A 12,654-nucleotide genomic window follows, 5' to 3' on the forward strand; every position below is an offset into this window, starting at 1 on the left:
AGTATTTCGTTCGGACTTCCATAGTTTCTGACATGATAGATCAGGGAGATGAAAGGGGGAAGAGTGACATTGCTCATCAGAGAAATTATCACAGTTGTGCTCAGGCAGAACAGACTAGAAGGCTATATGGATGGAACTGAGGAATGGGAAAGGTATGACCACACTCATAGGGTTGTACTATTGACTGCCCAATAGTCAACGGAAATTAGAGGAGCTAATCTGTAGAGAGGTAGCAGCCAGCTGCAGGAAACGGAATGTTGTGATAGCAGGAGATTTTAACTTTTCACATTTTGGCCGGCTTGCAGTTTGTCAAATGTGTTCAGCAAAGTTTTCTAAATCAATATATAGAGATACCAATTAGAGAGAGTGCAATATTGGATCTCCTATTAGGAAACAAGACAGGACAGATGACAGACGTACGTGTAGGGGAACAGTTTGGGTCCAGTGAACATAATGCCATTAGTTTCAAGTTAATTATGGAGAAGGGTAAGACTGGGAATACGGTTGAGATTCTAAATTGGAGAAAGGCCAATTCTGAAGAAATGAGGAAGGATCTAGTATGTGTGGATTGAGATAATTTATTTTGGGGAAGGATTTGCGAGGTAAGTGGAGGACCTTCAAAGGTGGAATTTTGAGAGGACAGAATTTGTTTTATTACTGTCAAGATTCAAGGCAAAGTTAGCAGGCAGAGTTAACCTTAATTTTCGATGGATATTGGAGATCTGCTTAGGAAAGTGTATAGCAGGTATAGACAACAAGGACCAAAGGGGGTTCTTGAGGAGTATAAAATATGCAAGAAAAACCTCAAGAAAGAAATCAAGAAGATTAAAACTAGAGGTTCCTGTGGCAGAAAATGTGAAGGAAAATCCATGGGGTTTCGACAGGTACATTAAGAGCAAAAGGATAGTAAGGGACACAATTGGTCCCCTTGTAAAAAGCCAATAGAGTTGAGGAAATGTAAATGGGTTTTTTTTTGCCTCAGTATTCACTCAGGAAACTGGCACAGAGCTGTGGGAAGTAAGGAAAACAAGCAGTGAGGTCATGGAACCTATACAGAGTAAAGAGGAGGATGTGCTTGCTGACTTAAAGCAAATGAGGGTGGATAAATCCCCAGGGCCTGACAAGATTTGCCCTTGGGCCTTGAGGGAGGCAAATGTAGAATTTTCAGAGGTTCTGGCAGAAATATTTGAAGTGTCCTTAGCTTCTAATGTGGTGTCAGAGGATTGGAATATAGCTCATGTTGTTTAAAAAAACTCCAAAAATAACCTTGTAAATTATAGGTTGGTGAGCCTGACATCAGTAGTAGTCAAATTATTGGAAAGTATTCTAAGAGATCAGATATACAATTATTTGGATAGCCAGGGATTGATTAGCAATAGTCAACACGACTTTGTGAGTGTAAGGTCAAAATTTTTTGAGAGGGTTACCAGGAAAGATGATGAAGGAGAGGCTGTGGATGGTGTCCACATAGATTTTAGTAAGGCCTTTGACAAGGTCCCACATGAGAGGTGAATCAGGAAGGTTTAGATGCTTGATATTAATGGTGAAGTGCTAAACAATGGCTGAACGGGAGAAGCCAGAGAGTGGTGGTGGATGATTGCTTCTCAGACTGGAGACCTGTGACTAGTGATGCAACTCAGGGATCTGTGCTGGGAACATTGTTGTTTGTAGTCTATATCAATGATATGGATGATAATGTGGTAAATTGGATCAGCAAATTTGCAGATGACACTAAGATTGGAAGCATTTGGACAGCGAAGAAGGTTTCAAAGGATCTGGACCAGCTAGAAAAGTGGGCTGAAAAATAGCAGATGGAGTTTAATGCAGACAAGTGTGAGGTGTTGCATTTTGGAAGGACAAACCAAGAAAGGACATACACGGTAATGGTAGGGCACTAAGGAGTGCGGTAGGACAGAGGGATCAGGGAATACAGACACAGGTACTCCTATCTGCATTCAAATTTTCTGTTATAGAGGAGGCCACAATGGGAGTACCAGATGCAGTAGAGTTTATATGTTCTTCCTTGACTGCCATGGGTTTCCTTCAGAAGCTCCAGTTTCTCCCCACTCTCCAAAGACATATTGGGTTAGTAGGTTAATTTGGTGTAGGGCAGATTTGTGTGTTGTATGTCTAGATTTAAAATTAAATTAAATTTGTGGTGTCGAAGCAGTCTATGAAAAGTGTACTAAGGTTCAAGAGTCTGATTCAAGGCATTGATTTTCAAACGTTTGTAACTTGTGCCCAAAGATAGTAGTGTCAAGAGGTTCTGACCAGGGTGATGAGGGTCCTTTATGATGTTGGCTGCCTTCTTGAGACTGTGCCTCACGTAAATATATTTCATAGATGGATGGTCAGGGCCTGTGATGGACCTGATTATGAATATACTTGCTACATTTTTCATTCCTGGGTACTTAAATTACCAAACCAGATTGTGATGCAACCAGTCAGTATACTTTCCACAGAGCATCTGTGGAAGTTTGATAAAGTATTCAATAACATGCCAAACCTCCTCAGACTTCTGAGAAATTATAGGTATTCATGTACATTCTTCATGGTTGACTCAACCATGAGGGGTTTTCTGAAATGCAGGCACCCCAAATGAACTGAAGCAGTTTTCATTGTAGTGAGCATTTACAAAATACCAGACATTTAGAATGTACAAATAAAATAAAAAGGATACTTTTATTTATACTTTTTTTTCTGATCTAATAATGAAGCAAGGATTGTATATTAGGTACCAATCCTCTCCACCTCCATCATTTCAAACTGGTGTGTGGTCACTCAGTTTATTCATCTCTATTTATCTGTTTTCCCCAGAATGTAAGAGCCTGAGGGATAGCCTTATGGAGGCTTATAACATTTTGAGACTCATACACAACTTAGATAAGTTGCTGTCTTTTCCCTATGGGACAGGAGTCCAAAACCTGAGAGCATGCATTTAAAGTGAGAAGGGAAAGATTTTAAGGGGAACTAAAGGGAAATTTTTCTTGCGAGGGTGGTGAACATATAGAATGAGCTGCAAGAGTAAGTGGTAAATGCAGGTATAATTACAACATTTGAACAGGTACATAGATAAGGAAATGATTGTAGGGATGTGGCCAATCACAGGCAAATGGGATTGGCGTGCATTAGGTTTTGGTTGGCATGAACGAGGTGAACTGAAGAGAAATCTTCCATGTTTTATTGCTCTCAGAATCTGAATTTTAAAGGGAACCTGCACAAAAACCAATGTTCTACAACCAATTTAATAACATATTTCATTCTTTTTTCTATGCCATTGCATTCTTCTGTTTGGATGAAATTTCACTTAATTAAGCAGAGATGTACTTATTATACCTGTCCAGCCAGGGTCTGTTGTCTCAAGGTCAGAAGGTGGTTTATCACAAAACACTGGGATTGTTGAAGCAATACCAAACTCTTTCTCAACAGACAAATGATCAATGCTAATTCTTTACATTATCCCAAATGAACTGAAGCAGTTTTCATTGTCGTGGCATTTACAAAATACCAGACATTTGGAATGTACAAATAAAGGAAAAAGAATACTTTTTTTCCTGATCTAACAACGAAGCAAGGATTGTATATTAGGTACCAATCCTTCCCATGGGTTCTCTGAGCACCTAGTAGTTTTGTTAGATCCCAGAAGAGTTCACCTAAACCTTGTTTGCCATAACTAGACAAGTGGATAAAGGAGAGTGATATTGCACATCTTTATAGTATACTATCAAAGACAATAGTTGCTCAGAAGTGCGATTATCAGAGGAATGAGTATTAATACTTAAACCTTCTAACTTTCATCCACTGTGAGTGGTCCAACAACAGGATGCACTCCTGTTACTACAGTCTGCCAGTTTTAAATTTCTTTCTCAGCGATAAGTCGCCGTTAATCTCGTGGAGATAAGGCATTTATTTTAAACTGATTCAGGGACTTAAACGTCAGCAGGAGGATTATGGAGTCTTCCATTTTTGTGTGCTACAGTCTCTGGTGCAGACAGGAAGCTTGTCTGGATCCTGATAAATTCTCCTTTGATTTAGTCCAGTCTTAGAAAATGTGTTGGGGTCTATGGGGTAACTATTGATGGTGTAGAAAAATTTGGCCACTTATATTTGTGGTGATTCCAAAGGTGATGAGTAAAATCTTGACATTATAGTTCAAAATAATGTTTTGCCTTTGTTCCTTTTACAGCTCTTAACATTATAAACAACATACACAGAAAAAAACCTTCTCCTTTTCAGATCCTCATGCACTTGAATGATGAAAAAGGAACGATAAAATGAATATTGATAGAGAATGTCACCCTTGATCCTTAGACTTGCAAGGATCCTCCCTTTAGGGGGAGGGGGTGTTTGGTGGGTCGATAAACAAAAATGAATTCTGAAAGATTGTAATTCATAACACCAGGACTGCTACAAGTCTCAGGAATACATGGTAAATAAGGAAACGTGTGGTTCAATAATTTTAAAAGTCAGAAGGCAGTGAAGCTGAATAATTAAATCTAATGCATTAAGTCATGATATTGGGAGATATTTTCTTTATTGGTTCAGAATGATGTTTTTTTATTGAAGCATTGCTATTATTCCTGAAATATCCACAAATTTGATAATCAGCCTCCATGAAACCACATTTGGTCTTGGTAATTCTTGTATCTATCTCATGCAAGTACAATATTCTTGCTGTATACAATCATACTGGAAAAACTTAGTCAGTCATGCAGCGTTCATTGGAAGGATAACCAACATTTCAGGCCTGGGCCTTTCATAAGGTATAAGCAAAAACAGGCAGGTGCATGAATAAACAGGTGGGAGGAAGGCTAACAGGTTAAAAAAAAAAAGGTCATTGGTGCAATAAGAAGAGAAAAAAGCTGAGAAGAGATTAGTGGAGAGGATAGCTCTCTGATAGGAAAGGAAGCTGAAGGAAGGGAGAGAGAGTGAAGGAGAGGGACATGGGGAAAGAGCTTAAAGAAATTGAAGAAGTCGATATTAATGCCATCTGGTTGGAGAGTGCCCAACTAGATGGCATGGTTCCAAGCTGAGGCATTGTTCCAAGTTTGTGTACTGCACTCTACCCCAGCATCTGCAGTCTTTCTCGTTCAACACTTGTTTAAGAATATTCTTGTCATCTTGGTTTATGCATCCAAAGAGATGGTTATGGCTTTGTTTGCCTCTGCAGAGTAATAAATAGCAACTTATTCTCACTTAATTTATATTACTTTGGTGCAATGGGGTACTTTTTTTTAAATTTAAAGTTTTAAATTTTTCCCCATGAGCCCATGCTGCCCACAATTGCATCCAATTGACCTGCAACCCCCATACGTTTTCAAGGGTGGGTGGAAACAAGAGCATCTGGAAGAAACCCACACAGACACAAGGAGACCATAAAAACTCCTTACAGACAGCACCAGATGAGATAGACACATGAATATCCAAGGGATAGTGGGAAATATACTAGGTGCCATCAACAAGTTTTAGTTTAATTTGGCATCATTGTTAGTACAGACTTGTGAGCCAAAGGGCCTGGTCAATGTTCTATGTTCTATACAAATAAATAGAATATCATGAACTGTATGAAAGAAATGAGATATGAACTGAGATTTAGATAAGAGAACTTACCAAAAGTTCAGATGTTGATTGAATACCCACAGTTTATAGTAGATTTGTAGTATGTGAGTTTCCATTCTGGTTACTGGCCAATGTGTGAGATTTTTTTTTCTGTATTTCCCTGGTGTGACTGCTGAGGATTCTCGCAATGTCAGTGAAAAGGCCGATATCCTTCCATTTAGTGTGGAAGATTTTATCATATTTTTCCATTTCTGTCTGATTTGCTACTAAATTGTACTTTATTCTGTACTTCTGACGTCCTCCATTTCACAGCTTGCGTCTTGAACAGTCTAAAGTTTCCAAGACAAATTTATTTCTATTTGGAAATATTCTCAATCAATAGTGTGGGGTGGCAGATATAATTTTGTTGAAAAGCTGAGACAAATGTAAGGTCTTTGGACCTTCAAGACACATCCTTTCTTGTTCCTTGCTAAATCTACCAATTTGGGTACCTTCAATTTACAATTTACAAGCACTGCTGCTTGCTTTCAAATCCATTAGCTTGAATCCAAAGGCATGGGATTGTTAATTATGAGATTAAAATATTATATTTGCCTGATCGTTGATCGTTCATTCTCCAAGTCTGTTCTTTCCTCATGTGACTTCAATGTTCAATACTGTGTTTGGCATAGAAAACTGACCTTTGTGTATTACTTATCACGAACACACACACATTATCTGGCATCGTTGCAACATTCAAGAACTCATTTTGTTTTGAATTTTCTATTTTGCAACAATTGGGGACACTTTTTAATTTTGATGAAGAAAATGATCCTATATCGCCAAATCCTTTGGTACCACTGTCATTATAAATATAGATTGCTGACTGCATCGTTACCTTGGCTTGTTAAGAAAGGAACACATAAAACAGAAGAAATTGGAGTGAGGGTAAGCCATATTGTCGCTTGAATCTGCTCTGCTAATGTTAGGTCTGCTGCACATCATCTTGTTATTGCCACACTTATCTTGAGCGTACAAGGTCACACCTGCATCCTGTTACTCCTTAGTACTGGGTGACTCCTTCTCCGGTCCCAACTCATGATGTTTTTACCTTACATTAACCAATAAGATTTTGGCTGATGACACAGGACACAGTTCCTCGTTATTATCTGATTTCCTTATCTGCTCTGGATAATAACTCCAAAACATCCCTACGATGCTGGATCTTTAATCTCCTCCTCTCAGACCAGGAAATGTTAACTTAGAATCATAGAGCTGTTGACCTCTACAGCATGGAACTGAATCTGCATCACCCATTTATACTGAACCTAGACTGCTGCCATTTCTATTCTCCCCTCATCCCCATCAATTTCTCCCTCATTCTTTGGCTTCATCAACATCATGATCCAAAAGCAGATTCCTTGTATTTGCTGCACTGACAAACTTGTGTCCGAGTAGCTTGATTTTCTTTCTCATCCCAAATAAATAATCCCATTTCATGAACTCTAAATGGTTTTCAAAAAGTTAACACTCTCCCAAAACTTGAATACTATTTGGATTTCATTTTTTATATCACCTACACATCTCCCAACTCCACCAAAATGTCTTTGCTCTGTAGCACTAACTCTATTTCTCTTTCCTTACAAGCTGCCAGACCTCCTGGGTGTTTCCAGCATTTTCAGATTTTCAGCTTCGACAAATTATTGATTTTTCAAATATTTTACAAATTGGCAGAGCCCAAAATGTGATGTGCTTCCTAAATCGTCTGCATCGATTTGATTTAAGTGAGGTCGACTGCTTTCAGACTGTGGGGGAATCAAGGGTTAAGGAACAGGACAGGGAAATGAAGATGAAGCTGTGTTTTCAGTGAATGGTGAAGGAGGCTTTGAGTGTTAGATGGCTGTTTTTCATGTTCTTGTGACCTTGATGCTTTGACAAAGTAAAAAAGTAATCTCTCTTTTTTTTAAGGAATAAAATCTATTTTCAATCTGCAAAGGGGTTGGGTTATTAAATCAACTGATGCTCTTTCGCCTACTTAAAATAACTCGATACCCAAATCGGAGAATGGCTGCATTTCCAGTGAAATCTCGTATCAGCTCTAATGAAACATAAAAATATGCACAAGCTCAAAAGAGCTTGAATTTAAAATGTCAGACACCAACACCTTGTCTCACCATGAATTAAATGTTGTGAGCGCCCTGTATCCAATGAATATTTTTTATCAGGTTTAGCTGGGCATCCATTTACTGTATTTTCTCGAACCTTGTTTTGAAATTTCCATCTGTAGTTGCTCTCTGTGACTCTCCTTACAGCAAAGGTGCTGATATAGAACAATAAAGAGGTCTGAGCCTCAGGAACAGTTTACTGTTGGCTTTGCAACAGTTTTCAGCCAGTCAAAAGGATTCTTCACTCTCACTGTAATCGAACTCTCAATTTCCTTTAACTATCAATAGGAGCAAATACGTTTCCTTAGAATTAAATTCTGTATGACCATTAATGAAAGACAAAATAAAAATGTGCACTGTGTTTAACAGCTAAAAGTGCACTCATTCCATGACTTTCTAATTAATTCAGAACACACATTACTGTTCTTAGCACAGATGCCACACATCTATGATTCACTGCCTTGCAGAATAGAGAATGTCAGCCTTCTGGCATTTGAAATTTTAGCTAATGTTTTAAATTGCACTATTACTAAAGGTGGAGAAGAATTTTTGGTTTCTTAGTTCTGTTTACTCCTTATTTTGGTTTACTGATTCACCCATTTCCACACACCCCCACCCCACCTACACCCCCAAAATGATATTATCTTCTGCTGGAGGTGTGAGGCTGTCCAGTTTGTAGATATTTCCTTAGATTCCATCAACATGTGAGAAGTGTCCTGGACCAGTCTGGGAAAGAGTCCTTTGACCAATAAGTTTCTATCTTTGCCACATTGACTAATTCAACAAAAATTGGCTTCAAAAGTGTGCTTGATTGTAAATGCCTAGGACCATAATAGCACAGAAACAGGCCCTTTGGTCATCCTAGTCCATGCCAAACTATTATTCTGCCTAGCCCCCTGACCTGCACCCCAACCACAGCCCTCAATACCTCACCTTTCCTTCCTTTATACCTGTCTAAATTCTTCTTAAATGTTAAAACTGAGCCCTTATTCACCATTTCAACCGTCTATTCATACCACACTCCCACCACTCTCTGTGTGAAGAAGTTCCCCTCATAATTTTAAATACCTCTATCAAATCTCCCCTCATTCTTCTACACTCCAGGGAATAAAGTTTTAACCTGTTTAACCTTTCCCTGTAACTCAGTTCCTGAAGTCCCGGCAACATTGTAGTAAATCTTCTCTGCATTCTCTCTATTTACTGATATTTTTCCTGTAGTTAGGTGACCAAAATTCCACATAATACTCCAAATTTGGCCTCAATGTCTTATAAAACTTTACTATAACATCCCAACTCCTGTACTCAATATTTTGATTTATGATGACCAATATAGCAAAAGCTGTCTTTACAACCCTACCAACCCGTGACGCCACTTTTAGGGGATTATGTACCTGTATTCACAGATCCATCTGTTCTAGTGCACTCCTCAGTGCCCCACATTTACAATGTTTGTTTGTTCTTGATTTGTCCTTCAAAATCAACGCTTCACACTTGTCTGCATTAAATTCCATCTGCCATTTTGCAGCCCATTTTTTCAGCTGGTCCAGATCCCTCTGCAAGATTTGAAAGCTGCCTTCTCTGTCCACAATGCCTCCAATCTTTGTCTCATCTGCAAACTTGCTGATTCAATTTATCATATCATTCATTGATACAGATGGCAAATAGCAATGGTCTGAACAATGATCCCTGAGGCACACCATTAGTCATAGGCCTCCAGTCTGAGAACCACTATTCTCTGTCTTCTCCAGTATTGCCTACTAAAATTGAATTACTACTCTTTGTTGAAATTATGGGATTGTTGTATCTGATGTTTTTTTTTATTATATCCATGTAACTTCATGTATCCAAATAACCATCAGTTTTTATTTAGGACAGTCCCTTGAAGGGGGATATGTTCCTTCCACTCCAATTCTTCAGATTCTGGTGTCAACGTGATTTTGGCAGTCTCTTCCATAGGTAGGGCAGGAAGTGATTTGATGAGATCAGTGGGTGTGTAAAATGGGAGGTGGTGTGATCATTATGCAGTTTTCACTAAGCTTTTAAGTCTTCCCAAAGGACACAAGATTTTCAGTGCTATACAGGGCCCCTGATTTACTTTGATTGGTCATTTGCTTCAAAAATTGGAGAATATGCTTTATTAGAAAATCCTTGATTTATTTCCAATGGCCACCTGAATTTCCTTTGCCAGGAGAGAGCTTGGAGAAGAGACCCCCATCTCAGAGAGCCTGGTGTCAGATATGGAAACAACCTGAACTGTTCATCAGATCGGGCTGGATTTTATTTGAACTTTGATTCCAGGAGAAAATGCAGATGTCAGTTTGCTTCTTCTGCCAGCAGATTTGTGGAGATTGTGTTGGTAAGTGCTTTGAAGTGTCTGCTATATGTTGACCTATAGATGAATTGATGAACAGATTTGTTACAGGCCAATAATGACACATAGAGTGATCTGCGTTAATGGAGACAATGGAGAGCAATCGTCAAGGGTAGTACTGATTGGTGACAGTAGGTTGTTCTGTGGGATGCTGGGTTAAAATCCATCCTTTATAAGATTTTTGAAGCAGTCAAATACTGAGATCTCAGCATCAGAATATACACATAAGCAAACATCACTAGTGCCTTGCAGCTCCATGACAAAGGTTAGAATGGTTGATGTGGGCAGCCCCAAGGCATTATTGCCACATAGTTCCAGATATCAGTATCATGTCTGATCTCTTGTGCTGTTGCAGTGGAGTTTGCACATTCTTCAGGAGGGGTTTCTCCTGGGTGGTCTGGATTCCACCAGCACATCAAGGACATGCAGATTGATTGGTCATTTAGTGTAAGGGGTGGTGGGTGAATCATGTGGTAGAAGGGTAGCTGATTGGGGTCAGAGAGGAAAATTGGATCAGAGTAAATTAGTGATTTGGTGTGTGACAGATTCTGTTTTATATGGTATATTTTAAAGGAGATAAATTGTGCCAGTTTTTTTTAGTGTAGTTCACAAACTCATACAAACACTTCAAAACAGATCTCATTTAAAATGCAGGAGCCAGTCAGTTCAGGATCCGAGGGCCTTTGCAAAAACTTTGAAGCATGTCCATAAGGACTTCACAAGTAGGTGTTAATTGGACATGCTGTGGAATAATGGATTTTTTTTTGGAAAGCAACAGATGAATGGACTCAAAGATTAGGTCCAGTTCCGCAGTCTGTCTGAATGCAGTTTGCTGTTAACAGGCTTTTCTCTGAGAGAGAGAATTCAGTTCTTCATTTCTACAGTTCAGCAGCAGAAGGTGGGACTGGAACATGACAAGCTGGCAAGCCTGTGGGTAAACCCCATTTTAAAGACAGGGTGTGAGTTCTTAGTTCAGTCTGGTCAAAGCACTTGTGGTTCACATAGAGGAGTTGGCTGGCTGTATAATGTTTCACTTGAAATAAGAAACAGAAAAAGAACTCTGTGGTGACCTGAAAGAAAGAGATGATCACCTGGAAAACCCTGAGGGGGCCATTTTCTTTGGCAAGCCACTGAAGTGGCTGATCGGAAGGAATCAGTTTATGTCCAACGAGCAAAAAAATCTCTCTCTGAAAACCGACAAGAACCTTCCTGAGCGGTAACCATTTTCTTCTGAAGCATCAATGCCTGGTGAAATTCATAAATGTTAAATTCTGTGAACAGTATAAGAAGTGCCTGATATCAGTGAACATGGAGGAGTGAGAAGTGAGCTTGGACTGTGAATCAAATAACTTTTCTAAATCAATATGCACATTACATACATGAGCGCTTAGAATTAGAAGAGGGTTAAGTTAATAGTAATAAGTTAAAGTTTGATCCTGTTTTAATGTTTGAAGATAATTAAAAGCAACTTTTGTTTCAGTAACTAATTGTCCTGGTGAATTTCTATTGCTGCTAGGCTTGGGATCCTCTGGGCCCATAACAAGTGGTTGGTTTGAATTTGGCCTGTTCCTCTGCTAAATGACTTCTGAACCTAACACTGGAGAAAAGGCATGAAAATTGAATAATTTTCCATTCATATACACTAAAAGCATCATACTTGTTGAAGAAGTGCAATATTACTTCAAGAAAGATTGAGGAAAGTTACTCAACCTTAGTCTGCATTGAAATTTGGTCTATGGTGGACCTGGTGGTAAAAATCATGGCTTGCATGACATAGAACATCGAAATCTACAGCGCAGTACAGACCCGTTGGTCCACATTGTTTTGCATGACATAGAACATAGAAATCTACAGCACAGTACAGATCCGTTGGTCCACATTGTTTTGATATCTAACTAACCTACTCTAATAACTGCCTAAAATTTCCCTTTTGCATAACCCCCCAATTTTTTCTGTTCCATGTACCTATCCCTTGGTATCTGTCTCTACCACCATTGCCGGTAGCTCATTCTATGCACCTACAACTTTCTGTGTGAAAAATGTACCTCTTACCTCTGTATTTACTCACAAGCACCTTAAAACTTCCCTCTCATGTGAACCATTTCAGCTTCAAGGGGACGGTAAGCCCTGGCCATCCATATGATAAATCCCTGTCATCATCTCAAGCATCTCTATTAAACCACTCTTCACATTCCATTGCCCCAAGGATAAAGACCAAGTTCACTCAACTTACTGTCATAAGGAATGCTCTCTAATCCAGTCAGCTTCCTTGTAAATCTCCTCAAAACCCTCCCTATAGTATCCACATCCTTCTTGTAGAGACAGCACCAGAACTGAAAACAATATTCCAAGTGAGGCCTTATTAAGGACTTGTATAGCTGCAACAATACTTCATGGCTCTTCAACTCAATCCCATGGTTAATGAAGGCCGACACACCATATGCAATCTTGACAACACTATCAACCTGTGCAGCAGCTTTGAGTGTCCTATGAACATTGACCCCAAAATCTCTCAGTTCATCCACACTGCTCAGAGTCCTCCCATTTACATTTATTTTGCCTTCACATTTGAGCTACTGA

Source organism: Narcine bancroftii, chromosome 1, assembly GCF_036971445.1.
Source record: "Narcine bancroftii isolate sNarBan1 chromosome 1, sNarBan1.hap1, whole genome shotgun sequence".
NCBI lineage: Eukaryota > Metazoa > Chordata > Chondrichthyes > Torpediniformes > Narcinidae > Narcine > Narcine bancroftii.